Source organism: Equus asinus, chromosome X (assembly GCF_041296235.1).
Source record: "Equus asinus isolate D_3611 breed Donkey chromosome X, EquAss-T2T_v2, whole genome shotgun sequence".
NCBI classification, from domain to species: domain Eukaryota; kingdom Metazoa; phylum Chordata; class Mammalia; order Perissodactyla; family Equidae; genus Equus; species Equus asinus.
The window spans coordinates 5483426-5499077 of NC_091820.1; positions in this window are offsets into that span (position 1 = coordinate 5483426).

Consider the following 15652-nt stretch of genomic DNA (forward strand, 5'->3'; position numbering starts at 1 on the left):
TCCGTAATTTTTCCCCCTCGTCCTTCTCACCCCACGTGCGTGTGTGTGTGTGTGAGTGCGTGTATGCACGTGTGTTTTGTTCACTGCTGCAAGCCCCTGAGCTTAGAGCAGGACCACTCAGGACACAGAGTCCAATAAGTATTTTTGTATGAATGAATACCTGATTCAGTTAATGCATATATTGCAGAACGCACAGAGGGTCTAAGGGTCTGAATAAACACGCGCCTTTCCCCTCAGGAAAATAATGAATCCATAGTGGATGCAATGGAGGTTTTTCCGACTAAAGACCCACAAGAATTCCTAAGAGTTACGTGCAGTTCCCTAACTTCATATAGGGTACACTAAGTAACCAATTTTTAGATAGAGTTCTTACCTCTATTTCAGATATCCTCAGTGTTCAAGAAATTAATGGATATACACTTAGGGATAAACATTCTGTGAAAGAAAACACTGACGGAATTAGGAAAGATTAAGGTGCTACATTTAAAACATGGGAACCTGAAAAAAACTTGCACTGATGGTCCTAAGATAGACACACACACACACTGTGATGTGTTTAATTGTGTCCCCCTAAAATTTGTATGTTGAAGCCATTACCTCCAGTATCTCAGATTGAGGCTTTATTTGGAGATGGTGTCTTTAAAGAAGTAATTAAGGTAAAATGACCTCATTAGAGTGGGCTCTAATCCAATATTAGCGTCTTCATAGGAAGAGATTAGGGCATGCGGAAATACACCAGGGATGCATGCCCACAGAGAAAGACAGTGTGAGGACACAGCAAGAAAGCCTGCCCCCCATCCAAATGTAATGGGGTAGTAAATATGGCTGCATTTGTGGACAGCTCACCATATTCAGGGCACTGAGCAGCCGACTTGCCATGCATTACACCATCTGATTCTCATGATGACTCAGTGAGGTTGGCCCTCAATGAGGTTGGCCCTTTCTCTATGAGAAACCCAGGTTTAGGTGTGCCCAAGGTCCCAGGGATGGTGAGTGGCCGAGCTGGGACGGAAACCCACATTACTTTAATTCCACAGCCTTTGACCTTGACTGCCATACCATGCTGCCTCTTGATATTATTTGATGAAAAACAAAAAAAAGGTCACATGTTTTGGACCCAGAGAGACAAGTGTTTGAATCTTGTCTCTGCTTTTAACGCAAATTTCGACCCACAGTCCGTCCTCCCGTCTGCTGGGCCTGCACACGGGAAGCACCCATTACCATCTGCTTCTTTTACTATCAAATTATTTTTGTTAAAATATTATGAAATGATGTTTCTATACGGCAAGAGCAGTATGGAATATGCTTATTCAAAATCACTTGGAACCAAAAACTACTGACCAACGGGAATTTTCCAATGATGTGACTGCTTTTTACATCATTACTTATATGCTTTAAACTAGTTAAACTTGAATCACTTTAGAATATGAGCATTTAGATCAGCCAGTGAACCTTGCCATAAATGTCATTAGACGCCAAAGAGTGGAGGAAAGGTGTCGATATTAAAGTGAGTATCGGTCCATCTGTTTGAAACTTATTATGCTATTATGAATCTATTCCGGTCAAAATTACCCGTCTCTGCAAATTCAGCACATGATCTCATGTATATTTCCAAAGGACCATTTTCTTCCAGAGATAACTATAAGATATATTAGAAATGAAATGAGAGCTGTGAACAGTCAGGTACAATATAATTCTATTGGGTAACATTTCTTTTGAAATACCAATTTATAATATGATCAGGGCAGTCATTTTTATAAAAGAAGATAGTTTCATTTTTATGCTTCCAATCATTGCTATGTTTCTTAATGGCCTCAGGGTTTCTTTTTTTTTCCCCCTCAAAAAAGTGAATAAAATGCATTTCTTCTCCATTGTTTTACTGAGATGCATAATATGTGAAATGTATATGTGAATAAGATTCTGGGAAAAAAATAACCAGAAGTTGATTTTTGCCTCTGTTCTAAAAAAACTGCCTTTACACTCATTTTTTGTTACAATGGAACATTTTACAACATTCTAGGTGGGGGAGAAATCAGAGTTTTTAAAATTATTATCATGTTGTAGGCATAATGTACATAAACTGTACAACTCTAAGTGTGAAATTCAATGATATTTTACATATGGATATACCTACGTTACCATCACTCTGGTCAAAATATCCAGGACCCCAGCAGGCTCCCTCGTGCTCCTTCTCAGTCAGTGTCATCCTCTTACCAAGAATTTGCCATCATTCACATCTGCGATCACAGACTAGTTTAGCCTTTCTTAACCTGTACATAAATGGAGTCACACAGTACACATTCTTTTATTTCTGGCTTTTTTTGCTCATCATGATGTCTGTGAGATTCCTTCATGTTGATCCATGCAGCAGTAATTCATTCTATTTTGATTATTACTTGGTAACATTTTTCATAAACATATGCTAAATTTTTTTTATCCGCTGTATTGCTGGTGGATATTTGGGTTGTTCTGATTTTTGGCTATTGCGAATGAAGCCAGGATGACACTGTCGTACTTTTGTTGGACATACGTATTCCATTGTCTTAGATATACACCTAGGAATTAAATACACACTTATTTGTGGGGTGCATACATCTTGGCTTTAGTTGACACTGCCAAACACTTCTCCAAAGTGGTTGTGCCAATTCACACACCCACTAGTTGTATAGTTACTTTCAGTCGCTTCACAGCCATGTGAATACTTCAGATTGTCACTCTGTTTTTTAATAATTTCATCCATTCTAGTAGCTGAGTGGTTATACCCATTCTGGCTTTCATTTATATTTTCCTGATGAGTAGTGATGTTGCGTAACTTTTCATAAGCCTATAGATCCTTTGGAAATCCTCATTTAGAAAGTGTGTGCTCAAGTCTTTAAAAAATGTTTAATTCAGTTGTCTTTTTTGTATGGATTTGTAGTTCTTTATACATTCTGGATAATGGTCCTCTTGAGACAATCACGTCCTATTCTCTGTTATCTTTTAATTCTCTTACTGATGTCTGCTGATGAACAAAAGTTCTTAATTTTAAGGAAAAACAATTTATCAGTTTCTTTCTTTTATGTCTAGCGATTTCTGTGTCCTGTTTAAAAATTGTTGTATACCCCAAGTTCATAAACATATTCTCCTGGTTTTTGTCTACAAATTATACTGTTCACATTTTACAGATGGTCTATGAACTATTTCATATTAATTTGTTGAGGTAGAAGTAAAGATTCCTTTCTTAAAATATCGATATCCAATTGAAAAAATATCACTTATTTATTTGGTCATCTTTTCCCCCAGTGAATTGCTGCTGGCACCTTTCCATAAATAAGTTGATGGTATAAGTGGGTCATCCTCCAGATTCTAGAGTGTTTGCCACAGACCTTTTTGCCTACTCTGGTGCTACTGTCTTGATGACTGTAGCTTCATTGTATGTCTTGATATCTGGTAAAGTAAGAACTTGACATTTGGGCTTCTTCAAGATTGCCTTGGCTAATCTAGGCCATCTCACTTTCCATGTAAATTTTACAGGTCATTTTCTCAATTGCCACCAAAAATCCTGGTGAAATATTGATAAGGATTGCATTGAACCTATAAATCAAGCAGGGGAGAATAGTATCTTAAAAATATTGAGTCCTCCCATCTATAAACATGATATTTTTCTCTGTTTAGGTCTTCTTTAAATTCTCTCAGCATTTTTTGTTGTTTCCTGTGTAAAAGTTTTCACATAATTAATTTATTTCTCATTATTTGGTATCTTTGATGCTTTTGCATATTATGTGTGTGTGTGTTCATTTATTTCTCTGTTTCCTTACATTTAAATTTCTAATTCATTGTTGTCTGTATCATTTTCCGGTTTTACTGTATTGTGAAAGAAATATTTGACCTTAACCCTTGCTCGTGCCAATAATAATTGAAGTAATTTTTAAGCTCTTCCTTCACTGCACAAACATTTATTGAGATGTACCGACAGCATTCTACACCCGTCTTCTTTTCCACTTTCACTTGTTTTTCAAAGCTGTTACGGATAGAACCATTTCTCAGGAGATTTTTACGATAGTCTCCTGATGGATCTTCTGGCATATCCCATGCCAATCCAACCAAACCCCATTTTAGGATTAGTCGTTAACATAGCTCTGATCACAGCATTGTCTCATCAAATCTTCACAGTGTCTTCATATTTTTAATTGTGTCAGTGCTGCCTTTTTCCAGCTTTATCTCTGTTCTTCCTCTGTATGTGCTTCGGCTGCCAAATCAAACCGCCTACCTCGACACACATTAGATGTGACCCTCGCTCGGGCTGTTTTATGCTTATGGAGTCTCCCTCCATGTTCTTCTCTTCTGTATCCCTCCTTCAAGAAATGTGTAGATCACAACTTGGTTTCGAGTAAGGGTCTCACCCTTTCCTCTTGGGAAGGGTGTTTTATGACCCCTCGACCAAATATAATCAAGTGCTTCTTTGATATTAGGTGATACTTTTTGAAATTACACGCTACACATTTTTCATCATACCCCCATAGACTGCTCACTTGAGGAAATATTTTCCCCAAACTTCTGACATTGTTCAGTCCATCTTTGTATCCCTAATAGTATTCAGTCCTGTCTTAGGCTTGTGCTTGATACTTAATAAATATATGTTGACTTAAATTTAATTTTAATAAATGCAAATAGAAAACCATAATGCACTATGCTATCTTTTCTGTCTCAGTTTTGTCAGCCATGAGATCCAGGGAAAACCTGGAGTGCTAAGATGAAACATAGGCAAAACTCCATTCTGCTCGGGCTAGAGCATCACGAACAAATTCTGAACCTTCACATTTTTAAAGCATATAATTTATGTGCATTATAAAACAACCCTTTGTTTCCACAAGTCAACATTCTTAATGCAATCTGTCAAAGTGCATTCTCAGTAAATTGCTTTGATGAACATGCCAACCCAGTCAGTTTCTTTTAAGGGGAAGAGAAGAAAGAAAGAAAAAGAGTTTTGCGACAGCAAAAAAGAAAGTAAATAGAGCAGGTCTGGACTTTGCTGCATATTTTTACATCCAAGGTTGCAAATAATTTGGCTTGAGCCAGGATTCTGCCTCAACATTTGCAATTCAAAAGGCCTGCTTTTGTTTTATAAGAGATATGTAGCGCCGATTTCAGCTTCTGCCCCTCCCACATACTCACACGTCGGCAGGTCCTGAGCACGCACAGACTTGAAATAATTCTAGGTGTACAGCTAGGAAAGCAGGCCTCGGCTGGACAAGCCTGAGAGCTGGCATGTGGGGGTTCTATGCAAGGCTCTCGTTCCTAGAGACCCCCACGACCAGATCCCACTGTAAGACTTCAAGGACTGGGGCTTGGGTAGTTTTGAAATGGCTTTTCTGTATGCAGGAGCTGGTATAGCTAAGAAAATCTAGAAAAACTTCCTGCATATATTTTCCTAGAATATTTAAAACAAAATTGTTTCCCACCCCCACCACGGGTGGTGGTGTTTTCTGTAAAACTGTTGGAAAATAGAGTAGCAGAGAGACCCATTTGCTGTCTCTGTCCCAACTGGAGGCCACGTTGTCTCATTACGTGTCTTTATAAGTACGGCGGGGGGCGGGGAGGGGGGGGCGGTTATGCGCGCACACAAACAAATATTCGCTCTTACACACATGCACACATTAAGAGAAAATGATGTGTACCTGACTCTGGTACTAGCTCAACTACAGAAAGGCTATCACTTCATTCAATTAGCTCTAACCTCTGCACAAAGAATTCTCCATACTTAAATTGAGTCATAACTGTTGTTTTCTTGGGCAGAAAGATGAAAATAAGGTTTACTAAAGAAAGCTACAAAATTCTCATATAATACAATGTCAAATAAAGAGTAAGGGAAGATCATCAGTGGATATTTTATTGTGTGTACACAATTTGTCACTGATCTTTTTCCACTTTATGGCTGGATATCAATGTCACCTCGACATTGTTGGGTTTTTTCCTCCAGGCTTCACCAGAGTAAAAAATGCCCTTCCAGGGAAGCAGCTGTCAGAATGTCCTTGCTCTGATTCTGAAAGACACTGCTCAGGGTTTCTTCCCAAAGCTTAGGAAGTGGCAGCAGATTGATGCCCCTGATGCTACATGTCAAGAGGAAAAATGGCAGGGAAAGGGTAATAATCTGAGACCCAGGCTGGTGGAAGGAATAGGAGGCCCTGGCTATAAGGATGCTTCTGGAAACCTCACAGGTGACAAACCCCACAGGCACATCCTTCCCACGATGATGCTTTGATCACTTCTCATTGTCTTTAATGCCTCCCCGGGATCCCCAGAAGAAATTCACACACCTCCAGTGGAGATTCAAGGCTTTCCAGAATGACGGGAGAGAAATGAGAAGTAGGTAAATACAGTCTAACTTTCAAGAGTTACATTGGTTGGTCAAACCTTGCGTCCACTTTCATCTCCTACTGCTCTTCCCCATGAACTCACTGTTCTACCAACCCGGTCAATTCACTGGAGCAGCCTTTCTGGCCTCCAAGGTGCTCAGTATGGCCCTCCCCTCCCCCTACACCACACTTAAGCCCCTAGATTCCTCAGCAGACAGGAAAGAGCCTCCTCTTTGAATCTCAGGTCCCACCATCCCATGATGGTCCCACTCTCATCTGAGGCCATATGAGCGTTTCCCAACTACGTCCTCATTTGACAATCCCACCTTTTCTATAAAGCTGTTCTACGAATATTTCCAGGCTGACCCTCAGTCCCAGAGGCACAGAAGCCTAGAAGATAGGATTCAGGCTGGCGTAATAAATTGCTGTAATTGGTTGAGTCATAGCTATGTCTCTCTGGAATGTGAATTCTTTTTTCAGGAGGATGTTGCTTTTCTCGGTATGAATATAAAACACATGGTGGTTAAAGATGTTCGATTGTCAAATATTTGATTGTCTTAGTCCATCTGTGTGTGTCCCTGTGTGAGAATTGTTTCCAAAAGAGAAGACCGGAGAAGGAAGTACAGGACCATAAAGCTCTGGCGTGGACCATATGCAGTTATTTAAGACTGAACGACCGATACCTTTACACCTTGGAAGGCCCACTGATGTCACCCCACAGTCCCTAAAGGCAGGAGCTGGGGCTGTGTTGTGCTTACAGAATCCAGTGTTGGAAATGAGGTTTTCACTCAAATATTTAGTAAACATTCATTAAACGAATAAACAGATATGAATAAATAGATGAGCAAATTCTGGCGTTGTGATGAAATTACTCTGCTGGGACCAGAAGCAAAAGCAACCCACTGCTACGTGGGGTGGGAGGCATTTCTCCTGAGGAGAGAGGGACTTCTCGTTCCCAAGTGACCTGGAGAGCTGCAGATCCAGGGCAGAAATGAGAAGTTACAGGAGAGATGTTTGACCCGGTCGAGTGGAGGATTCCTTCCCTCTTTTCGGCTTTATGGAATTCAGTTCTGGGGACAGAGACATATTCCAAAACATATTCCGTTGTTTTCATTTCCAGCTTGTTATGTTAAGCCTTTTTGGTCATATGGGGGTCGGTCCTTCCTGCTTAGATGCAAGCCCCCAGAGGACAGGGGCCCTGGTTTATTCTTTCTGGTCCACAACGCCTGGTCCAGACAGACCTTGCCCTCGTACATATTCATATATATTCATTTTGTTTTCTTTATTTAGGCTTAGTAGTTTGCTTGCAATGAGCACTGTATTCAAGGAAATTAAGAAAACTTGACACTTTCTGCATCTATATTTATTTCACAAACAGCCTGTTGGCACATGGACAGGTAGGTCCCTGTTACTCATTTCTCAACATACGCATGTGTTACTTGGGCACAACTTTATGTAGACCTGACCTGGAATCTAACTGCTTATGTGACATCTCAATTCTAAGTAACTTTTCATGGTAATGCTAACTCTGGATACAGTGTTCCGGTAGAGATTTGTCATAATTCCTTCGACAAGACTATGAGGGAAACCAGGGAGGAGTCTGTGGACCATCTTCCAATTCCACAGACCTGGTACGAGTTTGGGAAGCTTCTATACCTTATTTGACATCTTGGTCAAGTGGGGCTAATATTTATCTTCCTCAAGTTATGCTCTCTTACATGCTTCGCATACTCACATGTAATTAGTATTTGCGACATGCTTTAAGTTCCTAAGATTCCTGTACAAACCAGAAGGGTGGCGAAGGAAAGTTTGAATGTAATGCGCTTGAAGGGCTTTGCAAATTCGCAGCCTGGGGATGCTTCAAAGGCACAGTCCATAATAGCACATGGTTAAGGTGGTTTGAAAGCTGCTCGTGTTTATGTCCACTTGATGGGGATTCAGTTCACACATCGTGACTCAAATTCCAGGGCTCTCAGATCCTAAAATTTAAAAAGATTGAATAAGATTGTCTTTACTGTTTCTCTCAGTTTATAGATTCCTGATTTATTTGTGAACAATGAACACTCCTAAACCTTGTCTGCTTTGGAATATACAGCACTCGTTCTTATCAGGTAATACAACTCTCCTTCTAAACTCCATGGTTTCAGGAAATAAACTGATTTTTTTTCCTTTCACAGAATATTTGAAAATGACATATTGACCTTAGCAAATCCAATGTGGTCATCATGTGACTCTACTATAATACTAACACCTAAAGAGACATTATTTTAATAGTTCCATTTAGAAATATTTTCCCAGGTATTTAGATGTAAGCAGTACTATTAGGTAAATACAGGTCCACAACATTATCTTATCTTGAATATTTTGCTACCTCGCAAGATGATTCATGTGAGATTAGCTCTGGGCTTAAGCAAATATTCATAATAAACAATGTATCATTTTGTAGATTTGTACTGAATGCCCCGAATCATTTTACTGTAGTTAGAAAACAAACAGTACACACGTATTTATCCCATGGAAAAATGCCTGCTAGATTATGGCAAATGAATTGCTGGGAAGTGTCAGGGCATTCCAGGGGACTGTGGACACCATGATTTCATTTGAATGTAGTTTTGTGTGTTGCTGCAAAATGTTAACAGTCAAGAGCCAAGTATACAAGAAATAAGATTTGGACAATGTTTGTATTCTGGCATGAATAATGTTAGACACCAACAGATGCTTATAAAAGTGCTTATAAAAGCTCATCTATATATATAATTTTATTTCTGGTGGCCAGGAAAATAGACAAAACAGAAGACCAACGATTTAAAGACAAGCCAGTGATTACTAAAAGCCAACTGTAATTTTATCTCCAACACCTTGCTGAAGGTCAATAAGCCCAATAAGGTCAGCAAGCTGACATCACAGCATCTACATAGGTCACATGTGCTATAATTCTGGATTCCTTGATACGGGCTCAGTTCTCCAATTTTAGCCACGTCACTTACATGAAACACAATGATGAAATGTTATATAGAGTGTGGTTCAGCCTGTCATATCCTCTCACTTTGAATACCAGTTAATGTGGAATAAAAAGATGAAAGATCAATAGAAAGCAGGTTCTTGTGGCTCCAAACCAATGTGCGGACTTTGTAGGAAGCTAGAGAAGGAGGCTTCCTAACAGCAGTCATTAAAATTCTGACCTCCAAACATGAATAGTCAAAAAGTAAATGAAAGCTTCAAAAACTTGATCAATTCAGTCACTAGAAAGGCTGAAATGGCCCTTGACCGTTGAGAACTGATTATTCCAGTTCTTTCACAGGCTAAGGCTAAAATACTCTTTGACATTTTAAATTATTATTCAGGAAGGTAGTTGTAAAGAGTTGCCTAGCTATTTGTTTTTTCATGGAGTCACCTCGTCTTAAAATTTTAGAATGCTGTCAGTGAGAAACACTTTTTTAGAGAAAATAAAGTTTGACTAATGACCAAGATGGGAATAAATAGTCTTCATCAATGTTTTCATTTTGTCCCAAAGCCCCATAGTAGTCTACATTTTAGGAGGTTATTCCTCTTATTTTGCATCTGTCCAAAGAGTATACACAGGGACTACTCTGAATGATAATAATACGCGATTGACTCAGTCCGTTCAAGGTGCTATAACAAATACCATAGACTGGGCGGCTGACAAACAACAGAAATGTATTTCTGACAGTTCTAGAGGCTGGAAGTCCAAGATCAAGGCGTCAGCAGATTCAGTGTCTGGTGAGAGCCCGCTCCCTGGTTCGTAGACAGCCTTCTTCTCGTGGGGTCCTCACATGGCGGAAGGGAGGAGGGAGCTCTCTGGGGTCTCTTTTATAAGGGCACTAATCCCATTCGTGAGGGTGAATCACCTCCCAAAGGAGTCCATCTCCTAACACCATCACATTAGGGGTTAGGATTTCCACATATGAATGGGGGGTAGACACAAACATTCAGTCAATAACAGTTACATATGATGCTTTGAATGGCAAGATGATTTTTAAAAAGTATATGAATGCCCATACTTAAGAAGCTAAATGTTGAGGATTATTTGCTCCTCAAAATAGCAGATACGTAGGTAGCCATACAAAAAACGATTTAAAAAAATATGTGGTTGATTGTCTGGGAAAATGTCATTTCCTCAATGTGGAAAAGGAATGGCTGCTTTAAGCGGTTAGTATTCATTAATTCACTTATCCAGTTTACAGTGAATATTCATTAAGCTATGGGTAACAAGGATTGGGTAAAGCATTGGGGAAAAATAGCAAGCAAAACAAACATCCAAGCTAACTTCATATTTCCTGCCTCGCGGTAAAGACAAATGTTAAGCAAATGATTTTAAAAACGTGAATTATGTATCTATTACCTGACATGAAGGAGTAACCTATGTGATGCACACCTGGGAATCAATGAGTCATTTTCTATGGGAATAACATTCGAATTGAGATAAGAAGGAGTTAACTGAAGATTTCTATGTCAAGACAAAGTCATTTGAGCCAATTCCTTAACCACACAAATGAAGAAATAGAAGTTGTGAGGTGTTAACCTTGGGACTAAGATCTCAGTCTTCAACTCCACCTTTCTTCCCAGCACATCAAATTTTCTCTTGCAATCTACTTACTTTAAGAAAAAAGTTTAAAATCTTTTATTAAAGTGCAGTTTCTTTGACTTAAGTTTTGGGGATTTTCATTTGGTTTTCTTCTGGGTAGTTTTAACTTATGTAAGTGTGTTTATCACTGGATTGAGGTAAATTATTATTTAATCAAAGTCAATTAACCAAATTCTTTAAATAACTCTCTACATCATTTTATATTATTTAAATGTATCCTGTTAAAATATCAAAAGAAAACTTTTACCATCCAAGAAAAACCACAGCCCAGAGTGAATTTGACCTCCCCAAACACATTTTAGAATGCTTAAATATGTCTGATAGTTATTTTTTTCCCCTGACAAGAACAAAGACAGATTTATCTAGAGATTCATTAGCACAACATGCTTTTGTAGCAAAATTAGCACGAGTCTAACCTTCAAGATTTACAAAAAACCAAACAAAAATAAAATTTCCAGTTAAGCTATCATTCACAAGATAGAGCATCTTAAACAAAGACTATGCAACGCGAGAGACCTAGGCAGCTCTTTAAATGGTAGACGGTTAAGGTTCTTCAAAGAAAGGATTTTTAGGTCTACTTCAGAAACAAAAACAAATTTGAATTGTAAAAACTGGAATTCTTCAAAAAAAATTTATAGTTCTGCTTTTGATCCTTAAAGCCACACGAATGGTAAGCTTAGTTGAATTTGAAAGTAAAAAACAAACAAAAAAAATTGGTATGTTAATCTCTCATACACTTGCAGCCACAATGAATTGTTTAAGACTAGAGAACGAAGAGTAAACAAGGTCCTAATTTTCCTGTTTCTGGACTGATGTTTTTAGTGTATGTAATGATTTTTTGCTCTGCTGGAATTTTATTGCCAACTAATCATGCACGCAGACTGGGCAAAACCAAGAAGGGAAACCTTTCAGTAGTATTTGTTTTAGCAAGGTGGCATCTTTGTCCAATTGCACTACAATAATGCCCCAAAAAGAGCAGTCTTAGGTGATTGTGTGAGTGTTAGAATCCTTCTAGATCACACAGGGTTTATTTTGAGTCCTAGAAGAATTTATCTACAGTACTCTTCCAGAAGGCCAGTTTATTTTCACTGGAAGGAAAATAAAGGATACTTGGGCACGTCCAGTAAAAGAATGAACTATAGGCACAGTAGGCTTATGTGTCCTCTGTCCTGACCTCAACAACTCAATCTTGGCAGGAAGCCCAACCTCACCTGATGCTTGAGCCACCCCTGATCATGTCTGGTGGTGTTTTAGAAGCCCAGTGCTCCTCGTAGTTGGGATTTGGAGCTGATCTTGCTAAAGATACTGTTAGGGTCTGCAGCATTCCATCAACCTGGCTCCTCTCCCAGGTCTCATAAGCCAAACAGGCTCCCGGCTCAGAATGGGGATTGTGATCTGAACCCAACAGCAATGGGTTGGAGCACAGCCCTCCTCTCTCCATGCACTACCTCGGCGAACTCTCCCAACCTTCCCCCATCGCTATGCTTCGTCTTCCTTCATTCTGAACAGTTTCCTTAGGAACATGTCACTAATACCCACTGATTCCTAGAATTTTCAAGCCAGAAAACTCCAGATGCTTCCTCATGTGGGTTTATAAGAGATTGGAGGACGAAGGAATTTGGTGATCCTATCTCCTGGGGTGACATTGTTTATGTCAGTATATCTTCCAGAACGTAAGGCTTGTGCAAGAGGACTGTACCCACAGGCAGTTTCTGGAGCCCTAGGATCTATGGGAAGACTTTCTAACAGCCCTCATAGGCAAAGAAAAGCAGAGCTGGCAGACACGTGTGAACCATTGGCTACGTCACCTGATTCTCTGGCAGAACCACGGACGAAGTATGCTGAGAACTTCACTGAGTTGGTGTTGACACAGATTAAGGTCTAATTTTGCTTCATTTTACATTATCAAAACTCAAGTGTTTAAGCACAGTCCTCCTATAACTTCACACGGGGGTGAGTTATGAGACAAAAATGTGTTGAAAGCGCTCCAAAAGACCTCCTACGTAGATGGCTACGTTAGTGGCAGATTTTTGTGCAGGTCTCTTTAAATCTCGCGTCTTAACTGATCTTGGAGGCTCAAGTCCCCCTAACAGGACTCCACGTGGAGCAGAGATTAATTACTTCCAGGAGACTATCTTACCAAATAATTCCTGACGGGAAAGGGGCATTTGAAATACCAACTGGACAATTTATAATTTGTAATGAAATGTTCATTTCGGTACCAGCTGTTCTATGTTAGACATTTTCACGCTGCAAACAGCTTGGGAATGACACATAACTAGGAGTTGTACGTGGTGTTTTATCACTCATTTTCTAGGAGAGGAAATATTGTCTTTTACTGGAAGAGCACCTGGAGAATGAGTCAGCTTTGGGTAAGGAAAAGTGCACTGAACTAGGATTCTAGAATCTGAAAAGCATGATTTCTAGAGTACTGGTGCTTGCTTGTAATAAGATCTTGTACAATTCCATCTTGTTACCCTCCCAAAGGGCAAGAGGAAGGACAAAAACCGAGCAGAGAAAACCCACATTTATCGAGTTCATCTATTTTATTTGGATTTCAGGTTTATAAAAAAGAACTCTGTAGTTTAAAAAAGTTTGAAAATAATTTAGTCTGTGGATTAGCCAGAGTGAGGCATGATGTTGTTTTCATTGGAACGAGGATGAGTAATGTCTGTGTCCTCCCCTCCGAAAACTCACTCTCTATTGCAGAAGATAAACACAATTGATCCTCATTCTTTGTAGATTCTGTATTTGCAAGTCCACCTACTTGCTAAAATTTGCTTGTAACCCCAAATCAATACTTGCAGTGCTTTCGTGGTCATCTGTAGGTGTGCTCAGAGTGGGGAAAATTTCTAGTTGACCGACACCCATGTTCCCAGCTGAGGGTGAACAAGTCAAGGCTCTGCTTTCCCTTTTCGGCTCTCATACTGTAAACAGGTGTCCTTTACACAGTCTGAAATGTTTTTTGCATTTCTGTGCCTTTGGTTGCTGCTCAAAATGCTTCCTTAGCGTAGTGCTGAAGTACTGTCTGGTGTTCCTCGGTGTAGGAAGACTGTGATGTGCCTTATGGAGAAAATACATGTTAGATGATAAGCTTCATTCAGGCATGAGTTACAGTGCATCAGCCTGTGCATTCGATGTTAACGTATCAACAATGTCTATTCGATAAGGTGTCCTTAAACAGAAACACACATGAAACAAGGTTAGTTATTGATCAGTTGATGAAAATATTGTGACCAGAGGTTCACAGGCACCTAACCCTGTATTTCCCTGAAGAACAGTGGTTAAGTATCTGCTAACCCAGTGTTTGTGGTGATTTATAGAACATCACTACTGTGAATAACAGAATTGACCATGTATAGGTGTGTGGATATAAGTACATTTGTATGCATCTGTGTGTGCACATGTGCATGTGTATGTATATATGTATGTTATTATGCTACAGGAAGTACACATAGGTGTCATGGGAACATGAAATAGCCACACCCAGAAAAGGAAGGACACAGTGAGGCTCCAAGCTTAACTCTATGCCATGGCCATAAGGATAGAGCTGTGGATCATCTTTCTTTGGTGACCCTGGCCAACCTCTAGTTTGGTTCTTCTATCTCCTGAGAAGTTACATAAGCAGTAACCATTCTCTAGTTAGCTTAGGTCCGCTGACAGTTAAATGGTGGAAAGGAAATTAGAAACATTCTCTTGGATACTGTAATGCCAAAGATTTTACATGAATGTAGCCTTGTTTTGGAGAAAGGGCTTAAAATTCCAACTTTTGTAAGACATTTTAAGTGCCAAATCTGGCAAAAGTTAGATTAGTCTCATTTTTTAAATATTAATGCAAGAAGCAACACAAAATATAGGCTCATAGAAACATGTTTCCTTCTTCCAATGTTCCCTCTGCAAAATAAATTACCTGGCATGAGCCAGAATGATCTTTGTAAAATATAAAGTAGGAAAAGGGAGAGATGAATAGGCAGAGCACAGAGGACTTTCAGGGCAGTGACACTACTCTGTATGACACTATAATGATGGGTACATTCACCCAAAGCCATAAAACGTGCAACACCAAGAGCAAACCCTAATGTAAACTGTGGACTTTGAGTGACCATGATGTCTCAATGTAGGTTCATCAGTTGTAACACCTGTACCACTCCGGTGGGGGATGTTGACCAGGTGCGTGTGTGGGGCAGGGGGTATATGGGCAATCTCTATACCTGCCTCTCAATTTTGCTGTGAACTTAAAACTGCTCTAAAAACTGAAGTCTATTATATAGATTTATAGATATGTAAATGTAGTATAATATAATCAGATGATCAGATCTCATCTTTTATCACTATCCTTCCATCGTTAGTAGAGGCAGATACAGGTTTTGTGAGATGTGAAGTTTAAAGAATTATTTTTGAAAAGAGACTAAAACTGCAAAACCTGAGTTTAGGTGCAGGGTCTTTTAGACTAGAAGGAGCCTTGCATATTGTTTTACAGTGAGTCCAACATTGGTCATTAATCCACTGCCCAACTGGCATTCTTTTTGTTCGTTGAAGAGGCCAAACCCATTTTCAACTCAAAGTGCTCATGTTAGCTCAAAGTTGAATCCGTCTCATCATTCATTCCCTGAAATTGTCAACCTTCGGAGAGATGGGGCCCTGGGTGCCATATCTAAAGTGGTCACACACCACCTACTCCCAAGTCAATATGTGCCATTGTATTAATCTG